Source organism: Toxorhynchites rutilus, chromosome 3 (assembly GCF_029784135.1).
Source record: "Toxorhynchites rutilus septentrionalis strain SRP chromosome 3, ASM2978413v1, whole genome shotgun sequence".
Lineage (NCBI taxonomy): Eukaryota > Metazoa > Arthropoda > Insecta > Diptera > Culicidae > Toxorhynchites > Toxorhynchites rutilus.
Genome location: NC_073746.1, coordinates 199,625,776 through 199,652,083, shown reverse-complemented (window position 1 = coordinate 199,652,083; position 26,308 = coordinate 199,625,776). Strand labels below are relative to the sequence as shown.

At 39.3% G+C, this 26,308-nt stretch overlaps 1 protein-coding gene and 1 long non-coding RNA gene across 2 annotated transcripts in view; one reads left to right on the top strand and one right to left on the bottom strand.

The window, feature by feature from the left end:
• Positions 1-6,858: 6,858 nt before the first annotated feature.
• LOC129779600 (uncharacterized) lies at positions 6,859-8,324 on the bottom strand. Its single transcript, XR_008743715.1, has 3 exons — positions 7,644-8,324; positions 7,468-7,580; positions 6,859-7,400 (listed from the first exon to the last, which is right to left on the bottom strand). It is a non-coding gene; the product is annotated as an uncharacterized LOC129779600 (long non-coding RNA).
• A 1,451-nt stretch (positions 8,325-9,775) lies between these two features.
• LOC129779373 (alpha-actinin, sarcomeric) overlaps positions 9,776-26,308 on the top strand; it is a 55,422-nt gene continuing 38,889 nt past the window's right edge. The window contains exon 1 of the mRNA XM_055786800.1: positions 9,776-9,906. The gene's annotated coding sequence lies outside the window, so the exon portion shown is untranslated. The remainder of the gene's footprint in view (positions 9,907-26,308) is intronic.

The following is a 26,308-nucleotide window of genomic DNA, read 5'->3' as shown; positions in this document are numbered from 1 at the left end:
TCACACTCCCACTACCTAATTTTTTGACGTAGGATTATATGCTTCTAGAGCATATTGGAGGTACAAATTGAAAATTTAATATCCCACTATTGTGTTTCAAATTTGACGCTAAAAAGTAAAAATTATCTCAATATATTGGTAAATTGTCCCAATAGCAAGTATCCCATGTCGGGCACACGTACAGAGCACTGAAGACTGCAACTTCCCAATTATAAAAACACTTGTAATACTAACCTCGAGCCAACCGCGAGTAATCGGTTACATATTACTAACATAGTTGTAAGCAAACACCCAGCAAACATTAAATCGTATAATTTTGCACGTGCTAGGTCTTACAAGAAATCAGAATAAATCATAATCGCATATAATATCAATCAAAGTGTGTATCGTGTATATTTGAAATCGCATGAAATGTAAAAACTCGATTTTATATACCATTATCAAATTAAGTCGCATATCGGTATAATAAACATCAATTTTATGATGTACATTGTCGTAAAACATATTTAATCCGCATCATATGCGTATATTACGCTGATGCAGTTTGTGTGTCGTATAAGCGTATAATTTAAATCGATTCAGTACTGTAGTAAATCGTGTTGCATGCTGAAGAAAATCATGAAACAGTAAATCATATTAGATCCTAATAAAGGACATATTACATCATATTGAAATGTCAATGAAATGCTGATGCACTCGAAAGTTTTAACCGCTGTTGAATTAAATTGCAGATAGCCGCGCGAGATAGCTGGTGGATGATAATCCAGACGACCGGAGTTCGAACCCATATCGGAGCAGTTTTCACCAAACATCAATCTGTGCCATTTTAAACATTCAATTCTACTCCCAACACAAGTCAATCAAACAATTATTATTTCTACAAACATAAATACTCATATATAAAAATGGCGATTCGTGAGGCTATAATAAACATTTCACGAAAATATGTTGCGCCATTTGTTTTTTTTTCTATGTCTGTAATAAATCGTATATGAGTATGGCACAAGTCGCTATTATAGCCGGTCAAAGTTGCATATTCATCCAAACAAATTCGGTAAGAATTTGCCATGTATGTATATGGCCTCCACTTTTGCATGCATATGCCAGTTAGGCGCATTATATGCCAACCACATTTTAGGGCATATGATGTTATATATACGCTTGTGATGCGATTTAATGTTTGCTGGGCATTGTCAAAATATTGAACTCCCGGCCCCATTAGGCTGACGCCATATGAGCCCTAATAAAAATATATTGATAAATTGCATAAAAATCTTGTGCTTGTGCTCGAAGCCAGAACTAGTGATCTCACTCTATCAGTTAAGAGACCCGGTAGCATAATGTCATCAAACGAAATTATGGAAATAAACCATGCGTGGGATAAATAGCCAGGGGTTCAATAGAATATTCAATATCGCGAACAAAACCTGTAGCTAGGTAATTTTCTGGATGTCTATTATAACAATTTCTCATAATTGCTTCTGTTTTTTTTCCGATATCTACAATTAGCGGTCGAATCATAACAGTGCAGAAGGATGTTTTTGGTATATCTTTTCGCTCCTAGCCGCGCAATGAATGCCTTTCTTTCCAAGCAAGATGTACTTCGGTGGGGAAAAGAGTACTATCAGCTTACGGCGATGGTGAAAATAAATACCACTGATTGTGGCTCCACTAATTACGCTCAGGGAAGAGGAGAATGCTGTGCATATACCGGGAAGAAAATTACTAGATCCAGAAGATTCGGGAAGAGCTGTTACAAGTAATTGGTTTTGCATAAATGCTAGAGCAAAAGGAGGTTGAAAAAGATTGCAACAGGTTCGTGTTTACTTTTAAAATCGGTTGTCTTTTGTGTTGCTAATTTGCCAAATATTACAGGAAAGTAACCAGTTACGGTGGATGTTTTAACCAAAGGAAATCCTGAGCCTTGAATTTTGTGTTTTTGACTTCTGTGTTACATGAATAAGTTTGACCAAAATAGCGCGCAAAATATTGTAATGCTAGGTTTTGTAAACACCTATGTTTATTTTTTTTCCTTACAGTTTACCTCAGCAAGTTGATATAAAACCATAGTCACACAACCAAACAAAAAGTAAATAAATCTGAAAGCAACGTCTCGCATCTGTCCATGCGACAAAAAATCCATGGAATCCCAGATCACCTACGCTCCGATTCTATTCCGCCGATATTTTCGGCAGAATATGGGAAAGTTAGATCTGATAAAATGTTCTTTACTGACGGTTCATTCATAAACGGGTCCACTGGCTTCGGCATCTTCAATGAAAATTCCAGTGCCTCTTTCAAACTCAAAGATCCTTGTTCCGTGTATGTCGCTGAACTGGGTGCGATATATTACGCATAAGGGATCATTGAAACATTGCCCATCGACCACTATTTTATTTTTTCAGACAGTCTCAGCTCAATAGAGGCTGAGATTTTCTAACAAGAATAAGACAACTATTGAGTGTTTTGGTCGAAAAATTATTCAAGATTACCTTAGCATGGGTTCCCTCTCATTGCTCGATTCCGGGGAATGAGAAAGCGGACTCGCTAGCTAAGGTGGGCGCTTTAGAAGGCACACTTTTTGAAAGGCAAATTGCTGATAATGATTTTTTCCACATTCCTCGTCAGTATACGCTCGTAAGTTGGCAGCGCATGTGGAGTGGTGATGAGTTCGGTCTTTGGTTACACACGATTATCCCTAAGGTCTCGACAAGTGCATGGTTCAAGGGATTGAATGTAGGTCGTGATTTCATTCGCGTGATATCTCGGCTTATGTCCAATCACTACAACCTAAACGCGCATCTCTATCGCATTGGGCTCGCAGCAAACAATCTTTGTGATTGTGGCGATGGCTACCACGACATCGAGCATGTTGTCTGGTCGTGTATCCGGTTCCATGCTGCTCGCTCTCAGCTCTCTAGAGCACTAAGAGCACAAGGCAGACAATCGGATATCCCCGTCCGGGATATCTTAGGTAGCCGGGATCCTGATCTTCTGCTTCATCTATACCTGTTCCTCAGAAACGCCGATGTCAACGTTTAATGATGTTTCCTTTGTTGTGTCCCCGTTTCATATCCCTCCTATCCGATCGATAAACTTTTACTTAGTCGCGGCAATACATACACACACTCTTTACAGATGCACGGGCCGAAGGTTGTGCAGTCCACTGATCATTCAACAAGAGCCAAAGGTTGTACCGCTCATGACAACTCTACACGAGCTGATGATTGCGCCGGCTAGTGACCATTCTATCCTGGATTCCTCGAGTCGAGAAAGACGCACCACGCTAGATATGGGGTACAGAATAGGAGGGCGTTGCTGATTAATGGTCAGCTGCATCCCAATAGGAAGTATCCCGTGTCGGGAACACGTAGAGAGCATCGAAGACTGCAACATACCAATTATGAGAACACTTGTAATACTAACCTCGAGCCAACCGCGAGTAATCGGTTACATATTACTAACATAGTTGTAAGCAAACATTGTCGAAATATTGAACTCCCGGCCCCGCGAAACACCTATCGTTCCAGCATCTTGGCCTAGGTAATACATCACAGTACGACTCTTCTGACTGCGTTAGTGCGGAGCTCTAACACAGTGAATTCCATATTTTTCCAGTGAACTCCGAGTCCGTGAGGATATATAAGAGAATGCAAGGCAGTTGACGAGGTCTTTGAACGGGATCTCGCATCAGAATATGAACCTAGTGACTTCGTAATACAGTAAGTTACCTCTAATTCGACATGCCGAGGCACCACTCAGTGTCGCATTGGATGCCATTTTGACTCGTAATTGGACATCCGTGGTGAAGGTGGTACAGTGTCGACTTTCAATCTGGGGCCATAATTTGGGTCCCATTCTCGATGTTTACAAAAATATCCAATTAGAGGCTAGGCGAAGAGATCAATATAACTTTCCTTCGTAAAGATAGGAGAAAATAATGAAAAACACTTGTCTTAAGAACGGCAGGGGTAGACATCAAAAGATAGTAAAGACTGTAATACTGCGAGGGTCATGGCATAACATGTAGGACGAACATTGCAAGAATGCAAATATAAATAGTTAAAATTAAGAGAAGCCTGATATTTCTACTGAGAATTATCATTGTAATATAAAATCATTATCAACAAAATTATCGAGAAAACGTATTATTTTATTACATAGAAGACATATTTGATACGGAAAAGTACATTGCCGCTCATATTTTTTTATTTCAAAAGTGTATTTATTCCACCTGAAAATACATTTCTTCACAATGACAGAATACGAAGCTCAATGCAGTCAACGTGATTAACAGCTATATTCGCGTTGACGGCTCATCTTCCAATTAGTGTTCATGTAGAATGAACAAACTTGCAATATGAAAATTATGAATGAAAACTATTTTTTTGTGTCGAATCTGTATTTCATATGGTTTCTTCAACGACAACTGCCCAGCAAACATTAAATCGCATAACAAGCGTATATATAACATCATATGTCCTAAATTTTGGTTGGCATATAATGCGCCTAATTGGCATATGCATGCAAAAGTGGAGGCCATCTACATACATGACAATGCTTACCGAATTAGTTTGGATGAATATGCAACTTTGGCCGACTATAATAGCGATTATGTTGATATTGAATTGCGATCTAATATGAATATATTCATGAATTGTCAACGCACCTAATATGACTTTTGCCATACTCATATACGATTTATTACAGACATAGAAAAAAACAAATGGCGCAAAATATTTTCGTAAAATGTTTATTATAGCCTTACGAATCGCCATTTTTATATATGAGTATTTATATTTTAATAAATATAAATAAAATAATAATTATTAAATTTACTTGTGTTGGGAGTGGAATATAAATGTTTAAAATGGCACAGATTGATGTTTGGTGAAAACTGATCCGATGTGGGTTCGAACTCCGGTCGTCTGTATTATCGTTTTGCTGCATGTTTCATCGAACATCAGCAATTTCGAGTGCTGATATTCAGCAGTCCATTTTTGTAAATACATAAAAAATCTATGGTTTCTTGTAATAGATTGAAATTAAACACGTTTTATGAAATCATTAAAAATTAAAAATAAATTACCATCATCAATGAAGTCATTGAATTGCTTTATTCCTGCAATCAAATCAAAATCCAAATTGTTTTGTTTTGGTGATTCATTCAACATTCACATTCCATTCCACGCATATGATGTGGATTAAATATTTTTTTATGACAATGTACATCATAAAACTGATGTTTATTATACCGAATTGCGACTTAATTTGATAATGATATATAAAATCGAGTTTTCACATTTTATGTGATTTCAAATATACACGATACATACTTTGATTGATATTATATGCGATTATGATTTATTCTGATTTCTTGTAAGACCTAGCACGTGCAAAATTATACGATTTAATGTTTGGTGGCTACACCCATTTTGCACGTGCTAGGTCTTACAAGAAATCAGAATAAATCATAATCGCATATAATATCAATCAAAGTATGTATCGTGTATATTTGAAATCGCATAAAATGTAAAAACTCGATTTTATATATCATTATCAAATTAAGTCGCAATTCGGTATAATAAACATCAATTTTATGATGTACATTGTCGTAAAATATATTAAATCCGCATCATATGCGTATATTACGCTGATGCAGTTTGTGTGTCGTATAAGCGAATAATTCAAATCGACTCAGTACTGTAGTAAATCGTGTTGCATGCTGAAGAAAATCATGAAACATTAAATCATATTAGATCCTAATAAAGAACATATTACATCATATGAAATGTCAATGAAATGCTGATGCACGCGAAAGTTTTAACCGCTGTTGAATTAAATTTCAGATAGCCGCGCGAGATAGCTGGTGGATGATAATCCAGACGACCGGAGTTCGAACCCACATCGGAGCAGTTTTCACCAAACATCAATCTGTGCCATTTTAAACATTCATATTCCACTCCCAACATAAGTCAATCAATCAATTATTATTTCTACGAACATAAATACTCATATATAAAAATGGCGATTCGTGAGGTTATAATAAACATTTAACGAAAATATTTTGCGCCATTTGTTTTTTTTTTCTCTGTCTGTAATAAATCGTATAAGAGTATGGCAAAAGTCGTATTTGTTGCTTTCACAATTCATGAATATATTCATATTAGATCGCAATTGAATTCCAACATAATCGCTATTATAGCCGGTCAAAGTTGCATATTCATCCAAACAAATTCGGTAAGCATTTGCCATGTATGTATATGGCCTCCACTTTTGCATGCATATGCCAGTTAGGCGCATTATATGCCAACTAAATTTTAGGGCATATGATGCTATATATACGCTTGTGATGCGATTTAATGTTTGCTGGGCAGATTGTGCGCTACGAACTGTATGATCAGAAATCAATTGAAATGCTTCACAATAACCTTCTCTAGGAAGAATAAGGGCGATTACACATTATCCGGTTTCTGCCGGACCGGTTTCAAAAAGCGCCGCTGGGTTTGGACGGAAAACCGGACAACAATGTGAAAGAGACCTCGCGCTACACAAAACCGTACATCTCTCACAAACACATATATGCATTTATTTATATGTGGATTTGACAGGTAAACATTGCTTAAAATATTCCGGTTACATGCAGCTGAGTGCAGACGGAAAACCTTAAACCCACAGCTGCTGCGGCAACCACGAGCGTTCTCATATGTATGTTCCTTGGAAATCACATAAGGCCGAATGTTGGAGTGTAGCACACCATGAGCATGATCAAAGTGAGACCAGGCCTCACGGGCATAATTATTTCGTTTCCAAGCATACACGAATAGTATGATTTATTTCACACGCTCTGTTGCCACATAATTTTTCAACAGTCTCAGAAACACGGTTAGATAAAAGTGCAATTTGATGAACCAATAATAATAACATTCCGTTACAAGCCAGAGGCACTATTTATTTATATGTATAATGTGTTCACTTCCTGTGATTATTTTGGAATTTACCTACAAGAGAATGTATACACATCCATTCATTCTAGAGTTTTTTTTTTATTTCATTAATACAGTAAACAAATTACGAATAAAATAACATAATTCGTTCAAACACTATTCCATTGCTGCTTCCGCTGATCCTCGTCGAAGAACGAGCTCAACATATGCCGCAATTCCTCGAGCACGTAATCCTGGGGCATGGGCAGCTTCTCGAGCCCAATTCGCATCACAGCTATCAATACACGGATCCGGGGCAAAGAATGACCGAATCAGATAAGCTGGAATTTCGTTCTGACAGAACCGATGCTTTGGCGTCGGGCATTGGAACATTTAGACCACAGAGCACATATCTGACAGTTTTGGCTGGAGTGCCTTGGTCTCGTCGTCGATCGCGTCGCCGGTCAGGTCAAACTGGAATACCCAAAGAATATTAGACGAGAGAATTATTTTTAGTGTGTTCAAATTAACAAAAACTAACCTTCTCATTCAGCTCGATAAAGCCGCTCGAAATCCGCCCCTCCATGAACCGATTGAAGATTTGTTTGACATCCCCGAACTCGTTCAATAATTATTTCAGATAAGGGATGTTGCCTGTGAACAAAAAATAGAAGTCAATTAAATAACTCGATCTGCTTGTCAAAAGACACCACTCACCGTTAATAACACAGTCCGTGGCAATATGCTAAATGATGACATCGTGCACCTGTGACCATTGCTTCTCTTTGAGCAGAAACTTGCATCACAGAATTAGTTCCACAACACTGGTAGTTGTTGAAGAAGTGAAATAAAAATTTCAGCATCCATATCGCTTGCAAATTATCAACTGGTTTCAAAATCAACAAACAAACGTCAATAGTGCACACATACTATTACATTAGACGAAAAATTGCCTGAATTGTACTAATACTAACAGACATGACAAACAACTGTCAATTCGCTTTCATGGCATGGAGCTTCGTGCTCCGCTTTTGGGAAATGATAGTGATAATGGATTTTCAGGTGCATTAAACACATATCTTAAAATAAAAACTATGAATGAAAATTAACTTCTTCTCATGAAATGTGTTCTTTATGTAATAAAGTAATACGTTCTTTTGCAAGTTGGGAAACCTCCTGAACAATAATTGTGTCTGATAATGATTGTATATTACAATGATGAGTTTTAGTTAAAATATCAAGGAAACTATACAAAAATGGTTAAGGAAGAATCAATACCACAGGTTCTGAGCAATCAAATAATATGAAGTAAAAGTTTTCATTAAAAATTTAAACAACTTAAAACTGTCTTGAGGTGTGATAATCTTATAGAGAATGATTTGCTTTCCCAAACCGATGTCTCCACCAGACGTCGACACTATTCTACGGTCATCGCGTATAATGCTTGTCCGGTCACCGGAAATTGCAGTCGCTGTAGACGGCTGCATCACGGCGTCGTAAAAAGGTTGGTCCGATCGAAATTTGCCATTTGGGTTTCAAACCGGTCCGGCAGAAACCGGATAATGTGCGATTCACATAGCACGTTACGGAGAAGAACGTCTACGTTCCGTCAACGTCTCCACCAATTCACACATGCAGTCAATGCTTCCACCAGCACCGTCACGTCAAATGCCAAACGAATGATTTATTTAATTTTATTCATGGTGTCGCCACCTACAACAATTTTAAATTGCAATGCCCTCTTTCAAAACAGCATGCCTAGAATCAGTTCTAAATTTTGAAAAATTCAATGAGAATCATTGAATTCAATTATTTAAATGCTTAAACCCCGTAGTCCGACCCTTATGCAATAATAATAATAAATAGAATAATTCTTTCAACTAGTTGCGAATGATTTTCACTCCGAAATTTGGAGCTAAGAGATATGTTGGCATAAAAAGTACAGTAAGTTACTTATAAAGCGATATGCTGAGGCACCACTCAGTGTCGCATTGGAGTCGGTTTTGACCAGTATTTGGACATTTGCGACTGGTGGCGACTTTCAATGTGGGGCCATAATTTGGGCCCCGAACTCAATGTTTACAAAAATGTCCAACTAGAGGTAAAAATGTCTAATTAAACGTGTTGCATCACAGATCTGTTCAATTAGCTTAATGTCGATGTAGATGTAAATTACTGTATAACCAAATCAAAACAAAAGCCGAGACACAAAGCCCAGACAAAAACCAAACGAGCCGTCCGTCTCCGTCAATTATTCTTTTCTACAAACCCTGCCGGTCGTTTTCGTTGAACGTATGCTGACGGGTCGTTACGTTGCTGGTGTATGTGAATGTTTTCATGAGAATTGCATGGTAGAATCATTGACGTATCGTGACGTGACGGGACGTGAACGTGACGTGTATGTTGTATGTGAATCGCACTTAATGTGTAATCGGCCTAACGGATCGATGGTGTCCCCATTCCACGAATTATGGAGGTCAAAGATTTTGGAGTGATATTGGAGACCGTAATACTGTAATTTTCTTCTTTCGAATTTTCGACCCAAATTTTGGTCCTGAACTGGAAAGTTACCAACGTCGACACTGTCATCGGGGATAGTGCTGTACAATTCAAATCGTGAATAGTGTATTATTCGATTTTCGATGATTTTTGCACCCATCCATCAGTCTTTATAAATATACCCAAGGTCATCCGCATTTTTGGCTTATGCTGACAAAGTTTGCTCGGCACTCAAACGGTTAAGCTACTATTTAGGTCCAGTTTAAATATACTTTTTTAAGGCCGGTGTCCTTTTTTATATTTTCCAATGCGATGTTGTGATGATTATGGAACAATACTCACATGAAACACCCCTGCATCATTCGATCAATTCGAATGTTTCGAAAAAGGCAAAATATCATATGTCAAGTAATGGAACCATCCACTGTCTAGTTTGTTGAAAAGTATACGAAAGTTGTGTATTTTATATTTAACTATAAAGGTGAGTAAAGATGAATAATAGTTCAAAATATAGGGAAAGTGAGATTCTAGTGACTATTATAATTTCTATCATTACGATTGTGCCAATCGATGGAAATATGATGTTTACGGTTCAAACTTCTAAAATATAAAATTCTGGTCCTTTAAACGCAGTTTGACTTGGAAATAGCTATTGTGTTAAGTTTAGTTATAGGAGGTTTAAGCGGTATCAGGATTCCAAACTGTTTTGTTTTAAAATAAAACATAAAGGCGATGAACTTTTCCCCGTAAAAACTGAAATTTCAATCTACGATAAAATGTGAAATTTTCTTAATGATGATGTCAATAACACGTATTCTTTGTACGGAAAACAATCGTTAGTGAGATACAGTATTTTAGAATTTACTAATTTAATCTATTGCTTCTATTTCGTACGTACATAAAGTGGATTTATTCGTTGGAACAAAACGCTGAACGCAGCTTACGATTGCCACCAGATTTCGGAATTGTGTTTTCATATAGTTCAACAGAAGCCGGCATTACCCGATGCTATGGACTTCCGGTTAGCCCACAATAAGCCGGATTGCCCTAAATTCGAATGATATTGTAAACGTATCTCTCGTAAGTTTTTGGTCTCATAATTTTGATCATAATTTAATAAATGTTTTATTTAAAACTTTCAACTAGCCATGCTCTTCGCTAGTTATTGGACATCTTCTGGTAGCCTTTGAACCTCACGATGAAGGTGGACACATCTTTGTGTATCTAGTTTTGGAAACCCTCATGAGAATCATATAGGCTTCCGAAAATATTTTGAACTTGAAACACTCATATTTAATTCTTTTTTTGTAACCAAATGCGATGATTTATTATTTATCTCGCACGTAAAATGATGCGTCCCTGAATCACATTGTAGGTCGCCCAATGTTTTGATAAGTTCAAAAGTTCCAATACGGTTATGAGGAAATCTTGTAAAATGCCTAAATGTTACCTCAGTGAAGTTTCGGTTTTAGCGAACATCGGAGTTTTCATCCTTCATTCTAATGGAACAACGAATCATTCAACATCCTGATCATCGAGCACGAAAGTTTGAATTAATATGATGTGTTTGTATGTCAAATTTTAACATATCATGAGCCCTGCTGATGTTAGGCACTCGAATCAGGGACTCTTTCCGCTTATCGTATTGTAGTTGAATTGTCGGCTAGTGGCTTTGGTCCCAAAAGGGATATAAATATCAGCGGTATTTATCACTGACGCATTTCCTCACGTTATCGAAGCAATGCACAGTTCTGCTTTAACAGAACGTCCCTTTACACTCTGAAAGAAACAATCTCGAACGAATCAGTTGCATTCAGACAGCAAAACGTTATGAATTTTCTATTATGAAGTACTACCCAAAACTGAAATTATACCGAAGTTCTATCAATGGGCTTTTAACACTTTTCTCTCGTAGATGAAGCATTCTCAGCATTGATAGCATCGGAAGACCTTGAATAATTGCATTTAGAAGCATTACCATATTAGCAGTTTCATGGTGAATGTCGTTCAATTTATATATTTACGGTGCATCGATTTACATCGTGTTGTCTGAGCCACGCAATACGCCTTCGGGGCTCTGTTTACGGGTTACACTGGATTTTCACGTATGTGTCGGAAATCTAATTGTTCGCTAGAAGAATTCCAAAACACATGGTCGTATTTATTTCGGAAAAACTGGTTATGTGGCGATAATGTATTTGGACGAGTGTTGCGAGTGTTTTTCAAGCGGACACGGAAAATGTGTTAGCAAGTGGTTCGAACCCATGCAAAAAAGTACGCACATCGATCTAATAGATTAATGATAAAACATATTTGGTTATTCAACCGAACCGTTACATTTTTATATTTTTTAATAATTGTGATTTTCAATAGGAGTGATACAAACCCAAAATATCAATTTAATTTTTAGTATGATTGCGTTGTGCTGGTAGAGCGCTGTAACCAGCGTTGGCAATGTTCCAGTTTAAACTGGATTCTCCCAGTTTTTTTGTTCTCGATCCAGTCATCCAGTTGAACCCTAAAATCTTCCGGTTTTTTTTAAATATCGTCCAGTTTTATCCAGTTTTTATATGTGTGCTCTAGTTTTACCCATTTTATGTAAAATAAATTTACAATGATAAATATTATCGCTACCTCCTCCTTCCCATCACTTGAGCAATTTAATTTTTCAATTTATCGTTCGACCTTGGATAGATCTCTCGTTTCTTATTTTTTACGGTTTTACGTGTTTCATCTACTTCATGGACTTCTATGACAGGCGAAAATATAACTTGGTTCTTCCATTTCATTCAATTCGTCGGTGTTATGTCGAAAATGCCGAAACGAAGAGCTTTCTCGAATGCTGGAAACTCATTAAACTACTTCAAAAACAGGGTATCACTCAATTTTATCTTATTTAACAGCATACCCAAGAGTGTGGAGGCGATCTGGCGTAGTGGTAACATCCATGCCTCTCACGCTAAAGGTCACGAGTTCAATTCTCACTCCCGACATTCTTCCAAAAATGGAAGTAAAAGTGACAAACCAGCCAAATTGAGTTGAAAATCACTATAATACAGATAAAAAAAGCATACCCAAGAGGTAACGTGCTATACTGTATATAAATGTTAGATGTTCTAGGTCATACAAACCATACTGAAGTTCAGACAAATTGATGCACCATTTCATCCGCGACTGGTACAATGTTCATAGCAAGAAAATTTACCCAAAATAGTTCATAGAGCCCGCGTGCTTTGAAGGGGCACATTCTAAAGTTCATAAGATCATAGAGTAAATGGTCTCCATCGACTTTAATTGATAATAATATAAAACACAAGTAACCTTGCTTCTCATCAATTGCATAATAGTTTCTCATGGTCACTCAAAGGAATTTTAGTTTTAAATATCATTCATTTTACGCATAATCTGAACTCCCCTAAAGAGTTAATTGCATAAAATACATATGCACCATAGTGTTTATTTTGGCATATCTTTTAAAAATACTTTCTCGAGAAAGAGGAAATATTTAAGGATACCTCATCTTGATAGCAAAATTTGTAAGAAGTAAATTACCAATGAATAATGAGAAAAAATTGACAAATCGCTTCTCAATACCAAGATTTGATAAGGCGTCGTGCACAAATTACGTAACGCTAAAAATCCGGATTTTGGACCCCCTCCCCCCCTACGTAACGCAATTTCCTATCTCTAAGGTGGAATAAAATTTCACTTGGTGTTTGCATTCGTAAAACTTTCTGCTAACGCATTATGTATATCCTTCAATTCATTGCTAGCACCTTTGAATTTTGAACCATGGTCTGAATATGTTTGAGTTGGAACTCCTCGACGTGCTATAAAACGTCGGATGGCAAGTGTACAAGACTCCGTGGACAGTGACGCAACAGGTTCACATTTTTATCCATACGTGCGGTGCACATGAAACCTGGCCCAAACTAATTGAGTCCAACATGTGAAAAAGGTCTAGTCATGGACGTAACACGCTCCTCTGGTAATGCTGCCATTCTAGGAGCCTCTGGTAAGGCACGATTGATTTTACACCAATTACATCTACTTCTAACTTTTCGCATTAGGACTCTTAACTTCGATATCTGGAACTTTTGCCTTAGTTCATTAATCACCGATTCTCCGTTGCTGTGACCAAACATTCGGTGAAACTTCTCCACCAGTAATTCCGTAACACGATGATTCGACGGTAAAATAATCGGGTATTTAGTGTCGTATTTTGCAACCGGTGATAATTCAATTCGTCCTTGCATTCGGATGACACCATATTCGTCCAACGCTCTTATCATACTGGTCTTCTCCACTCGTTGTGAACTTTTATTTCGTGGGTTCAGTATAATAACTACATCGGGAAAGGCGTCGACTTGAGCCATACGCCATAATGCACGTTCGGCACGTTCATAGTCAAATTGAGAAAGTTGCAGTAAATTTTCTTTCGTTCGTAGTTTGCGACATCTATTGATAAAATAAAACGTATAAGCTACAGTTCGCAATAAACGCCACCACTTTGAAAAGCTAGTGTAATCGATCACAGCTTGATGTACAAGTGATGTACAGCTTGATGTACGGTGAACGTGGACTGCTCGAACCTCTTCCGTTTTTTGTATTCGATCTGCCTTCTGTTGTGGCCATTTATTTTCCGACTCATAGAGGAACTCTGGTCCATTGAACCATCTGCTGGTAGGTTCCAAGTTAGATCTTTTTCATTTCGTTGCCTCGTCAGCGACGTTAGATCTTGTCGGTACCCATCTCCATTCTTCTATTTTAGTCTCTTCCAGAATCTCACTTATGCGAACTGCTACATATTGCTTATATTTTCGTGTGTCTGATTTTATCCATGCTAATACAGTGCTAGAATCACTCCAAATGAATCGTCGGGCCACGGACAGCGTATGATTGTTGGTTACTGACTTTATCAGACGACTGCCGATCACAGCAGCTCGCAGTTCCAAGCGTGGAATCGATAGTGATTTCACAGGGACCACTTTGGCTTTTGAAGCCACTAAAGAACATCGTGGCTGACCTCGATGTATTATACGGAAATAAGCGACGCATGCAAATGCAGTTTCGCTGGCGTCCACAAACACATGGAGTTGTTTTCATATAGTTCAACAGAAGCCGGCATTACCCGATGCTATGGACATCCGGTTAGCCCACAATAAGCCGGATTGCCCTAAATTCGAATGATATTGTAAACGTATCTCACGTAAGTTTTTGGTCTCATAATTTTGATCATAATTTAATAAATGTTTTATTTAAAACTTTCAACTAGCCATGCTCTTCGCTAGTTATTGGACATCTTCTGGTAGCCTTTGAACCTCACGATGAAGGTGGACACATCTTTGTGTATCTAGTTTTGGAAACCCTCATGAGAATCATATAGGCTTCCGAAAATATTTTGAACTTGAAACACTCATATTTAATTCTTTTTTTGTAACCAAATGCGATGATTTATTATTTATGTCGCACGTAAAATGATGCGTCCCTGAATCACATTGTAGGTCGCCCAATGTTTTGATAAGTTCAAAAGTTCCAATACGGTTATGAGGAAATCTTGTAAAATGCCTAAATGTTACCTCAGTGAAGTTTCGGTTTTAGCGAACATCGGAGTTTTCATCCTTCATTCTAATGGAACAACGAATCATTCAACATCCTGATCATCGAGCACGAAAGTTTGAATTAATATGATGTGTTTGTATGTCAAATTTTAACATATCATGAGCCCTGCTGATGTTAGGCACTCGAATCAGGGACTCTTTCCGCTTATCGTATTGTAGTTGAATTGTCGGCTAGTGGCTTTGGTCCCAAAAGGGATATAAATATCAGCGGCATTTATCACGATATTTTGCAATATTACTTCTTTTCGACGCATTTCCTCACGTTATCGAAGCAATGCACAGTTCTGCTTTAACAGAACGTCCCTTTACACTCTGAAAGAAACAATCTCGAACGAATCAGTTGCATTCAGACAGCAAAACGTTATGAATTTTCTATTATGAAGTACTACCCAAAACTGAAATTATACCGAAGTTCTATCAATGGGCTTTTAACACTTTTCTCTCGTAGATGAAGCATTCTCAGCATTGATAGCATCGGAAGACCTTGAATAATTGCATTTAGAAGCATTACCATATTAGCAGTTTCATGGTGAATGTCGTTCAATTTATATATTTACGGTGCATCGATTTACATCGTGTTGTCTGAGCCACGCAATACGCCTTCGGGGCTCTGTTTACGGGTTACACTGGATTTTCACGTATGTGTCGGAAATCTAATTGTTCGCTAGAAGAATTCCAAAACACATGGTCGTATTTATTTCGGAAAAACTGGTTATGTGGCGATAATGTATTTGGACGAGTGTTGCGAGTGTTTTTCAAGCGGACACGGAAAATGTGTTAGCAAGTGGTTCGAACCCATGCAAAAAAGTACGCACATCGATCTGATAGATTAATGATAAAACATATTTGGTTATTCAACCGAACCGTTACATTTTTATATTTTTTAATAATTGTGATTTTCAATAGGAGTGATACAAACCCAAAATATCAATTTAATTTTTAGTATGATTGCGTTGTGCTGGTAGAGCGCTGTAACCAGCGTTGGCAATGTTCCAGTTTAAACTGGATTCTCCCAGTTTTTTTGTTCTCGATCCAGTCATCCAGTTGAACCCTAAAATCTTCCGGTTTTTTTAAATATCGTCCAGTTTTATCCAGTTTTTATATGTGTGCTCTAGTTTTACCCATTTTATGTAAAATAAATTTACAATGATAAATATTATCGCTACCTCCTCCTTCCCATCCCTTGAGCAATTTAATTTTTCAATTTATCGTTCGACCTTGGATAGATCTCTCGTTTCTTATTTTTTACGGTTTTACGTGTTTCATCTACTTCATGGACTTCTATGACAGGCGAAAATATAACTTGGTTCTTCCATTTCATTCAATTCGTCGGTGTTATGTCGAAAATGCCGAAACGAAGAGCTTTCTCGAATGCTGGAAACTCATTAAACTACTTCAAAAACAGGGTATCACTCAATTTTATCTTATTTAACAGCATACCCAAGAGTGTGGAGGCGATCTGGCGTAGTGGTAACATCCATGCCTCTCACGCTAAAGGTCACGAGTTCAATTCTCACTCCCGACATTCTTCCAAAAATGGAAGTAAAAGTGACAAACCAGCCAAATTGAGTTGAAAATCACTATAATACAGATAAAAAAAGCATACCCAAGAGGTAACGTGCTATACTGTATATAAATGTTAGATGTTCTAGGTCATACAAACCATACTGAAGTTCAGACAAATTGATGCACCATTTCATCCGCGACTGGTACAATGTTCATAGCAAGAAAATTTACCCAAAATAGTTCATAGAGCCCGCGTGCTTTGAAGGGGCACATTCTAAAGTTCATAAGATCATAGAGTAAATGGTCTCCATCGACTTTAATTGATAATAATATAAAACACAAGTAACCTTCCTTCTCATCAATTGCATAATAGTTTCTCATGGTCACTCAAAGGAATTTTAGTTTTAAATATCATTAATTTTACGCATAATCTGAACTCCCCTAAAGAGTTAATTGCATAAAATACATATGCACCATAGTGTTTATTTTGGCATATCTTTTAAAAATACTTTCTCGAGAAAGAGGAAATATTTAAGGATACCTCATCTTGATAGCAAAATTTGTAAGAAGTAAATTACCAATGAATAATGAGAAAAAATTGACAAATCGCTTCTCAATACCAAGATTTGATAAGGCGTCGTGCACAAATTACGTAACGCTAAAAATCCGGATTTTGGACCCCCTCCCCCCTACGTAACGCAATTTCCTATCTCTAAGGTGGAATAAAATTTCACTTGGTGTTTGCATTCGTAAAACTTTCTGCTAACGCATTATGTATATCCTTCAATTCATTGCTAGCACCTTTGAATTTTGAACCATGGTCTGAATATGTTTGAGTTGGAACTCCTCGACGTGCTATAAAACGTCGGATGGCAAGTGTACAAGACTCCGTGGACAGTGACGCAACAGGTTCACATTTTTATCCATACGTGCGGTGCACATGAAACCTGGCCCAAACTAATTGAGTCCAACATGTGAAAAAGGTCTAGTCATGGACGTAACACGCTCCTCTGGTAATGCTGCCATTCTAGGAGCCTCTGGTAAGGCACGATTGATTTTACACCAATTACATCTACTTCTAACTTTTCGCATTAGGACTCTTAACTTCGATATCTGGAACTTTTGCCTTAGTTCATTAATCACCGATTCTCCGTTGCTGTGACCAAACATTCGGTGAAACTTCTCCACCAGTAATTCCGTAACACGATGATTCGACGGTAAAATAATCGGGTATTTAGTGTCGTATTTTGCAACCGGTGATAATTCAATTCGTCCTTGCATTCGGATGACACCATATTCGTCCAACGCTCTTATCATACTGGTCTTCTCCACTCGTTGTGAACTTTTATTTCGTGGGTTCAGTATAATAACTACATCGGGAAAGGCGTCGACTTGAGCCATACGCCATAATGCACGTTCGGCACGTTCATAGTCAAATTGAGAAAGTTGCAGTAAATTTTCTTTCGTTCGTAGTTTGCGACATCTATTGATAAAATAAAACGTATAAGCTACAGTTCGCAATAAACGCCACCACTTTGAAAAGCTAGTGTAATCGATCACAGCTTGATGTACAAGTGATGTACAGCTTGATGTACGGTGAACGTGGACTGCTCGAACCTCTTCCGTTTTTTGTATTCGATCTGCCTTCTGTTGTGGCCATTTATTTTCCGACTCATAGAGGAACTCTGGTCCATTGAACCATCTGCTGGTAGGTTCCAAGTTAGATCTTTTTCATTTCGTTGCCTCGTCAGCGACGTTAGATCTTGTCGGTACCCATCTCCATTCTTCTATTTTAGTCTCTTCCAGAATCTCACTTATGCGAACTGCTACATATTGCTTATATTTTCGTGTGTCTGATTTTATCCATGCTAATACAGTGCTAGAATCACTCCAAATGAATCGTCGGGCCACGGACAGCGTATGATTGTTGGTTACTGACTTTATCAGACGACTGCCGATCACAGCAGCTCGCAGTTCCAAGCGTGGAATCGATAGTGATTTCACAGGGACCACTTTGGCTTTTGAAGCCACTAAAGAACATCGTGGCTGACCTCGATGTATTATACGGAAATAAGCGACGCATGCAAATGCAGTTTCGCTGGCGTCCACAAACACATGGAGTTGTAAGGAGTTGTAACTTTCCACGTCATAATTCAAAAATAACACCGTGGGATACAGATACGTTCTAGTAGGGGAAATTGCCCAGCCCATTTATCCCACCAGCCTAGGGCTACCTCTGAGATTTTCTCATCCCAACTAATGCCATGTCTCCACAGTTCTTGGATTAAAACCTTGCCGTGTATAAGAAAATTGTAAATCATGCCTAATGGATCGAACAAACTCATAACTAGACGAAGAATTCGGCGTTTCATTGGAACTATTTCTCCGGACACTAAACTTAGAAGTTCTACCGGCAGTGACAACGTGAAAGTAAAGATATCCTGCTCTGGTAACCATGCAATTCCCAGCACCCTTTCTACTGAATTCTCTTTGTAGACGACGAGATCTTTCCTACTACTTGGACTCATTGCCCCGACCCGTGCAAGAACAACACTGGAAATTGATAGGAAGTTTCGAATTTCGAATCCCGCCTTCGAATGTACCTCTTTTACTTCGATCGCTAATTGCGCCATGCCTTCGTCAGTGTCCCGGTTGTCCAGGTAGTCATCGACGTAGTGGTTCTTTACGATTGCGATAGCTGCCTCGGGATATGCCTTCTCCCAATCTTTAGCATTGACATTCTTGACGTACTGAGCTGAGCTCGGAGAGCATGTTGACCCAAACGTCGTTACATCCATGATGTACATATCTGGAGCGTTCTAGGGCACAGTGACGCTTGAAACGCTTGCGTTTACAATCTGATATGTCATAATATGATACGACCTAATCAAAAATTATTTCAGAAATCTAATGTATAGATCACTACATAAATCATTGCATGGAGACGTCAGTTTAACAGTTTTGCGTGCTTTGTTTCAGTTCCTATTCTTTGCTATTTCCGTATGCCCCTATACAAATGTTAACGAATGGGTGCTGAAACAAATCACGCAGAAACGTCTAACCAAAGGTAAGGTAAGTACCGTGCATTGATTTATTGACTTCTTTAATTATACATTCTTCATGAGTGTGAAAAATATAGCAACAAAGATGGTCAAAATAAACACATCAGAAATGTCAAAATTCGCGTTAAAAGAAAAAAGACAGAACTACATATAAATAGTACACGAAATTTCAAAGAAAATTCAATTTCATCATGCATTGGAATAGGTAAAGAAATAAATCTTCTTAAAATAAAACGGTTTTACAGGATCCAGTGTAACTGCACATTTTCATCCAGAAAGTAATTTCTGGGTTGTAGCAAGAAAGATCACCTGCCTTCGTCCGGCAGTTGCATAGAATTATATATTTCAGAATTATTCGCTCAATCGTTATACGTTGACTACGGAGGCTGCGGAAGAATGCGGAACGGTTCATTATCTTGAACAAAATAAAAAATGGAGCCGTGTTCTCTTATTCAAATTATGTTTCAAAATGTTAAAAAACATAGTGACAATAATATCTGAATTTCTGATATTGTTTGCACAGAAGACATTCCAAATCATGTTCAATGTTGGACATGATTGTGTTTGGTTAGCGCCCACACATATTGAATTTTGTCAGATCTATAAATATTAAGCATATAGGGTTGGGGAAAAAGAAATGTATTTCTGATCGAAATTTGACGCTTTATTTAACATACTTAAAATTATCCAATTTAAATCAAATTGTTCGCAAACTTGTTGCCATTTGGAAGGCAACTTCATTAGGTAGTAAAAACGTAAAATATGGTAGTAAAGGTAGTAAAAACGTAAAATATGGCGAATTTCTTGCTTGGTGGACTCCATCTTTGACGCGCTATAACTTGAGAATGAAAATGACAATCACAACACTGCCAAAACAACACTTGTAGCGCAGATTGTCGTCTTTAAATAGCCGTATAGCATGAACCGATGCGATAAGTACAACACAAGATATGATTAAGTGTTGCCATATATTGACAATATACGACATTTTTTTTCCCCAACCCAATGTAACGTTTGCATGAAAAAAAATGTACTTTTTTCAGATGACGATAAAAAACTAAGACAGATAATTGAGATTGATAAATTTTCCATGGAAGGTAATTATATTAGCTTACTCGCACAAAAATTCTACGCCCTTGCGAGCGGCCTTCTGGCAGTTAACCGGAACGCGGACGAAAACATGTGTGTAGGCTTTTGAGTTCGTTCTTCGTTTATTTATCAATTCCTTCTCAGTTTTCGCGACAAAATGGTTGGAGTAGATCCTACGCTTCAGGTTTGCCCAGAAATTCTCGATGGGACGCAGCTGGGGGACGTTGGACGGGTTCGCCGACTTGGGTACCACATCGATATTCAGCCACTTCATCTCCCCTAACGATCGCTTCGAGTAGTGGGCCGACACCAGATCCGACCAGAACACCGCGTCTCCGCCCTTATGGTATTTCTTGATGAACGACGCAACTTCCGGCAGGCACTTCGTACTATAAACTTCCTCGTTCACGGCCAGTCCGGAGCTAAAGAAGAGCGGCTTTGATATCCCCTTCTCGCTGATTGTCAGCCACATCAACACCTTCTTGGGGAACTTGGTGTGCGAAATAACCTTCACTTCGGAGCCCCACGAAGGAGGAAGTTGTTGCCATCCAGGGTGAGATAGGTCTCGTCGTTCATCAGCACCGCCACGTCGCGATTCGTTTGGAAAATCAACTTGGCCATCTTATTTAGCTGCTGCCGCATCGTCATTGCCTGCAGCTCCGAGACCAGTGGACGGGACTTCCATGTCCATGTTCGCCAGGTACTTTTTCACAATTTGGCCGGTTGCATCGACCTCCCGACCAAGCGCACGCAGCGATGTAGCCAAATTCCCCTCGATCTTCTTCTTCAGCATCCTTTGGAGCTTCTTGTCGCTCAGGGTCGTCGGCCGTCCGGAACCGGGCTTTCTTTCGATGCACTGATTGTTACACAATAGTGCCAAGATATTGTAGATGCCGGAACAGGCGTATCCGGCGTCCACAAAGTGCCGCACGATGTCCGTTTTTGACGAGGCGGGTACCGTTCTTTGAAAGCGCACACTTCTGAACGGAGCAGCTTCACTGTTTTCGCCATCACGGTTAGAGTTCGACTGATAGGGCTGTCAAATTTTTTGTGCTGACTCATGGGTTACTATGATTGATGCTGCATGGGTAGTTTCGTCAGTGCGTGTGAAGGTTCACACCCATGAAAATTCGGCAATGTTTATCCTTTTTTTTAATGCAAACGTTATTCGTTTCCAATGTTGGTTTTTTGATCGTGAACTGAGTCAGTAATCTGACCCATCTATAAAAATACAAGTTGGATTGTGGGAACTACCGTGCAATCATGATCCTGAATGGTGCCTACAAAATTCTGTCTCAGATCCTCTTTCGTCGTCTATCGCCAGTACACTGAACTCTTTTCTCACGCCATTATTTCGTGCGCGAAAAAAATCGCTTAATTTCGGGCAAATCGCGTATAAAAAGATTGCCTCTTTATCGACGCGCGCTCGTCACAACCACATTCGCACGAACACTCGCAGAATTTCCCTTCCTAATGAAGCGACGATAGGCAAATCGCGTAGAAAAAAATCGTGTAAAAACACGGAAATAAATCGCGTAAAAAAATAATCTAGTATGGTAAACAAATTTGTGGGAAGTCTGGTTTTTTATACTGAGGCAGATCCTCCAAAAGTATCAGGTCTCTGCATCACATCTTCGTCGACTCCAAAACCGCTTACGATACAATCGACCGACGACAGATATGGAGAATCAGAGACGAACAAGGGTTCCCACGAAAGTTGACAAGACTGATTCAGTCAACGATGAACGGTTTGTGGTGCAGTGTGCAAATTTCAGGCGATCTGTCGGAATCGTTTGAGACTTTGACAAGGCGATGGAATCTTCTGTCTGCTTCGTTGGATGTTACGGACTTAACAGGTGGGGCACGATTTTCAACAAACCTAATCAGTTTATCAGCTTTGCCGAAGACGATGACCTAATTGATGACACATGGAATTGTATATCCGACTGAAATGGGAAGCTGGGCTAATTGGGTTTGGGATGAATGCGTGTAAGACAAAATACATGCTAGTAGGATGAACTGATCGTAACAGTACTCTTCTGGGTAGTAGTGTCGACGGCGACGAACTCGAGGCGATAGAGAAACTTGCCTACCTTGGCTCGTTGATGACAACTGGCAACAACAACAGCTGTGAAATTCGAGGACGCATAGTCAGCGGAAGTCGCGCCTACTATAGGCTCCGCAAATCCTTAAGGTCCAACAAACTCCGACCACGTACAAAGTGTGTTATGTACAGGGTTTTCCATTTCGGGCTTCCGAAAGTATACAGCCCTGCACTGACAACCGTTTGACATAGTTGTCAACCAAAGCGTCATATCGTTAGTTGAATGTCTGCCATTTTACAATATGGATCGTTTTAGCATCGCACAACGTGTTAATTTTGTTAAATTATACTATGAAAATGATTAAATTATATGATGAAAAACCGGCAAAAGTTTTTCGAGCATTACGGACGGATTTTGGTCGTACACAATCGCTACTGTAGTGCGTAAATTCGAACAAACTGGATCCGTAGCGGATATTGTGAAATCTGTGCATCATCGTAATGTGCGTTCGGCCGAAAATATTGCTGCTGTTGCTGCCAGTGTGGAGGATGACCCGAATGTTTCGATTCCACGGCGTGCTCAGCAATTGGGCTTGTCAAACACATCATTGTGGCGAATTTTGCATTTGGACTTGCACCTACATCCATATAAAGTCCAACTGGTACAAAAATTAGAGCGTGGTGACCATGGAATGCGTCGGGTATACGTTGATTGGGTGAACGAACAACAGCAGCAAAATGCTGAATTTTCGCATCAAATTTTCTTCAGCGAGATGAGGCACATTTCGAGCTCGGTGGCTAAGTGAACACCCAAAATTTCCGTATATGGAGCTCAGAAAATCCACACGTGATTGTTGAGAGGCCATTGCATCCACCAAAAGTCACTGTTTGGTGCGCATTATGGTCTGGTGGAGTCATCGGGCCGTATTTCTTTGAAAATGAGGACGGCGAGACGGTAACTGTGAATGGTGAGCGCTATGGCCGCATGTTAACCGATTTTTTTTGCCACAAATTGAAGATATGGATACGGATGACATGTGGTATCAGCAGGACTGCGCCACGTGCCACACAACACGACCGAACATGGCCATATTGCGAACGAAATTTGAGGGACGCATAATTTCGCGTTTTGGTGATGCCAATTGGCTGTCCAGATCATGCGATTTGAACCCGCTAGACCTTTTTTTCGTGGGGTTATGCGAAAGACCGTGTCTATGTCAACTCTCGGCAAACTCTTGAACATTTGAAAGACAACATTCGTGAAGTTATGACCGAGATACCGCCCCATATGTGCCGAAAAGTCATCGAAAATTATCTGTTCCGGATCAAGGTTGCGAGGAAGCCCTAGGTGGACATTTGAATGATGTTGTATTTCACACATGGCATAAACCAAACTTTAATTTGAAATAAAAGTTTCATCGACATTCGAATTCTAAGTGTGTTTTATTTCAATTTACTTTCGGAATTGAAAGTTGGAAAACCCTGTACTAGTGTGTGAACGGCTTCCCGGATAACTCTTCTAATGACATGTTTAAGCTCATTTAATGTCACTTTTTGGGATGCCTAAAAGTGTGCTAATTCTTTATTTTGGGTGCACTATCATTTTCGATCGTATTGTTGGATTTCATGCTATGTATGCAGAGCGGTCTTTTGGAGCCGTTTTTAACGAACCGGAAGTCACCTTTGATACCAAAGAGTCATTTTTTTTCCCAAAATATATTTTTTATTAAGGCACATGTGGCGTTAGCCTGACGGGGCCGGGAGTCCAATATTTTGACAATTTTTGTCTTACAACTATGTTAGTAATATGTAACCGATTACTCGCGGTTGGCTCGAGGTTAGTATTACAAGTGTTCTCATAATTGGTATGTTGCAGTCTTCGATGCTCTATACGTGTGCCCGACACGGGCTACTTCCTATTGGGATGCAGCTGACCATTAATCAGCAACGCTCCCTAGTCTGTACCCCATATCTAGCGTGGTGCGTCTTTCTCGACTCGAGGAATCCAGGATAGAATGGTCACTAGCCGGCGCAATCATCAGTTCGTGTAGAGTTGTCATGAGCGGTACAACCTTTGGCTCTTGTTGAATGATCAGTGGACTGCACAACCTTTGGCCCGTGCATCTGTAAAGAGTGTGTGTATGTATTGCCGCGACTAAGTAAAAGTTTATCGATCGGATAGGAGGGATATGAAACGGGGACACAACGAAGGAAACATCATTAAACGTTGACATCGGCGTTTCTGAGGAACAGGTATAGATGAAGCAGAAGATCAGGATCCCGGCTACCTAAGATATCCCGGACGGGGATATCCGATTGTCTGCCTTTTGCTCTCAGTGCTCTAGAGAGCTGAGAGCGAGCAGCATGGAACCGGATACACGACCAGACAACATGCTCGATGTCGTGGTAGCCATCGCCACAATCACAAAGATTGTTTGCTGCGAGCCCAATGCGATAGAGATGCGCGTTTAGGTTGTAGTGATTGGACATAAGCCGAGATATCACGCGAATGAAATCACGACCTACATTCAATCCCTTGAACCATGCACTCGTCGAGACCTTAGGGATAATCGTGTGTAACCAACGACCGAACTCATCTTCACTCCACATGCGCTGCCAACTAACGAGTGTGTCCTGACGAGGAATGTGAAAAAATTCATTATAGGCAATTTGCCTTTCAAAAAGTGTGCCTTCTGAAGCGCCCACCTTAGCGAGTCCGCTTCCTCATTCCCCGGAATCGAGCAATGAGAGGGAACCCATGCTAAGGTAATCTTGAATAATTTTTCGACCAAAACACTCAATAGATGTCTTATTCTTGTTAGGAAATAAGATGAGCGTTTATCAACTTTCATTGAGCGGATTGCCTCTATTGAGCTGAGACTGTCTGAAAAAATAAAATAATGGTCGATGGGCAGTGTTTCAATGATCCCTAGAGCATAGTATATCGCACCCATTTCTGCGACATACACGGAACAAGGATCTTTGAGTTTGAAAGAGGCACTGGAATTTTCATTGAAGATGCCGAAGCCAGTGGACCCGTTTATGTATGAACCGTCAGTAAAGAACATTTTATCAGATCTAACTTTCCCATATTTTTCCGAAAATATCGACGGAATAACATTGGAGCGTAGGTGATCTGGTATTCCATGGATTTTTTGTCGCATGGACAGATCAAAAATGACAGAGGAATTGCAAAAGTATGGGAAGCAAACTTGGTTGGAGATGCCTGGTGAAGGGTGCACGTCGTGGGTAAGGTACTCATGGTATAAAGACATAAAACTTGACTGAGGAGTCAGTTGTAGTAGATTTTCGAAGTTATCAATTACCAATGGATTCATGATCTTGCAACGGATGAGAAATCTGAAGGATAATTCTGTGAACCGAAGAGTAAGCGGGGGTACTCCTGCCAAAACTTCGAGACTCATCGTATGTGTCGAATGCAAACACCCCATTGCTATATGCAAGCAACGATATTGTATTCTCTCCAGCTTGAGAATATGAATCCTGGCAGCTGATCGGAAGCAAAAACTGCCATATTCTAACACTGACAATATCGTTGTT